This window comes from Nelumbo nucifera, chromosome 1 (assembly GCF_055504915.1).
Source record: "Nelumbo nucifera cultivar China Antique chromosome 1, China Antique-T2T, whole genome shotgun sequence".
Classification (NCBI taxonomy): domain Eukaryota; kingdom Viridiplantae; phylum Streptophyta; class Magnoliopsida; order Proteales; family Nelumbonaceae; genus Nelumbo; species Nelumbo nucifera.
Genome location: NC_142649.1, coordinates 153147357 through 153150150, shown reverse-complemented (window position 1 = coordinate 153150150; position 2794 = coordinate 153147357).

Here is a 2794-nt window from a genome sequence, read left to right as displayed (position 1 = left end):
TGTAAGATGCCACGTGTTAGAGACAGATAATGTGGAAAAGACATGATTCAGTGTGCTCACTCTCATCATGTACACTACGTATCCACCATTTAGTTGATAAATAGTACGTATCTATCACAATCTTTTACTTCGTGAACAACACGATCTGACACCATACATTCTATAGGTCCCAATCTCAAGGTGAGATGCCTGTTGGGAGGGTGTTGTTACGTATTTGTTGGTAAGAAATCCAATTCTGAGTTGAAATCACCTATCAACTATCAACAAAATAAGTTCCAACACTCTATCAACTTTGAACTGATACCGTACATCTGATCTGGCTATAAAACTAGAACCACCATAAAAAGTGGGACCCGTTATATAGGAAACGTAGAGTGTCAGATGTAGTTGGTAAGGTGTTGGAACTTAAATTGTTAGCAGCTGATTCAGACTCTCTGTAAGGTTGGTATGAGACGCACTCCATGAGGAGCAATTTGCTCCGAGCAAATCGAATTCTGGTGATGGCTATCATGTCAACTTTGATCCGAATGACTATCTGATGAAGTCTGAATCTGCAGTCAACACAAGTGGTGTGTGCCATTTCCTTTGAACACGTCCACGTGTGGTGCTGCACGTATGACCAGTTGCACATTGCAAAACCTAGGGAGTAGGGATAATAATCTTTAGTCAGGCCCGCAATTTTCAACTTGGGCCAAGGTTTTTCATCTAAACCCAGCCCGGTCCTGTCCACCCTAAACACATATATGATTGGGCTTTGTGTTGGGCAATATCAGCTTGAGAGTTGGGACTATACTTTAGGCCTGTTTGTGGGTTAAAATGGGCTTGGCTTGCATATAAGCCCTTTTGCTAGGCGATAAGCGAGGCCTGGGCCTGGCCCATGATTAGCCCCCAGCATAATTCCCCTCTCACCCTCCGCTCTCTCCCTCTCGTTTTTTTATCACCGAATATTAAAAGAAAATTCTTGTTCACTAATGGCAGCCACACCAAAATTGTAACAATTCCTTCAAAATAGTAAAAAAATAAAAATGTAACAGCACCCAGGTGCTGCACATGGGTTCCATTGGCACCTTATGGAGTCCTGATCTGCTCCTCACAGAGCGTTCTTCACACCAATCTCACTATGCGTTTCAGACACACATTGGGAACATTTCCCTTAGTGTTGTTATTCATAGGGAGATGTTCCCGTACAAGATGGGATAGTGGTGTGAGGTCGGTGTCAAGTGAACTTTGTGAGGAGCAAATCCTGATTCCACCTTATGACCAAGTCCAAGACCGAACCTTTTCCTCACAAAGTGCATCTCACAGCCTCATCCCATCGTGTATTGGGAATATCTTCCATCCTTTGTTTTGTTATTCATGGGGAGATGTTCCTAATACACGGTAAGATGGGATTGTGAGGTCCATGTGAGGTGCACTCTATGAGGAGCAGATCCCAATTCACCAAGTCCATGTCAAGTGGATTGGCTTGAATTTTACGAGTTCAAATATGCTCCTCACATCAACCTCACACATGTTTCAGCTGCACATCAGAAACATCTCTCATACTTATGTGTTTTTTATTCATGGGAAGATGTTCCCAATACACAATGGGGTGTATTTTGAGGTCAGTGTGAGATGTGCTCTGTAAGGAGCAAATCTTGATTCAAAGTTTACTTGGCCACCTAGGCCTTTCCTATTCCTAGTGCATGTGCCCCTATGTTTCATTGAAATACAAGGGATCAATGGAGCAATGTATGTGTTTGGTTCCATGGCGTTTTAGTGACAAGGTGTTTGTCAAATAAACATGTATTTGAAAAAACATTGCTTTGAACGTTTATTGCTTTTGTTGTTTGGTTTTTATGGGCATTTCAAGTAACACCCCATAAAGTTACTTTTAAAGTGTGTCACATAAGCACTTCATTTCAATAAATGCCTAGGCGTTGGGGGAAACAAGAACACCTAATGCACATAAATATTAAATCAAAGTATTTTTGTTTTTCAGTGTTTAATTGATAAATGTTGAAACCAAACAATGGTTTCATAAACAATAAATGCCAACGCCTATATTGTGCTGATGTGGCGGCATTTTTTCAATAAATGCCCATGGAACCAAACATAGCTAATATTTGGTATGTTAAGTTAATGGGACATTTTTCGCTTTGAACTAAGGACACAAATGTCTTCCAAAATACCCTACTAATGGATACATACCCAATATTGTGTTGAAGCAAGCTAATTCAACCTAATTACATGTCTCTCAGTTGAATGCTTTGAAGGATATGCCTACGTTGAAGTTAACGAGCAAAGATAACCTCCAAATAGGGTTGTTCATCAAACTGATGAAACCAACCAACTTGAGCTAACTCGATCCAAGTTGGTCGGTTTTTCAATATTTTCAATCGGCTTCAGTTCATTAATTTTCCAACCTGATCAGGTCGGGTCGGTTTTGGTTTGGCCATTTGTAAATCAACCAAAACCAATTAAATATAATTTTTTAATACAAGAAAGTGGAAATTTTTCCATATTTCCTAGTTTAAAATATTTTATATTGCAAATTTAAATTTTTTAATTTGTTTTTTAAAAATATTATTATAATCCTTAAAAGTTAAAATTAATTTTAATTTTTTTTTTAAGTTTAAATCTTTTGAACCGATCAATCAAATAGAAAACTAACCCAAACTGATATAGAGTTGGTCAGTTTTCACTATTAGTCAGTCGGCTTTGATTGACCAACTCCCTAACCCAACCAGGTCGATTTGGTTGGCCAAACACTCTATAACCAAATCGGACTAACCCGTGAACACCCCTACCTCCA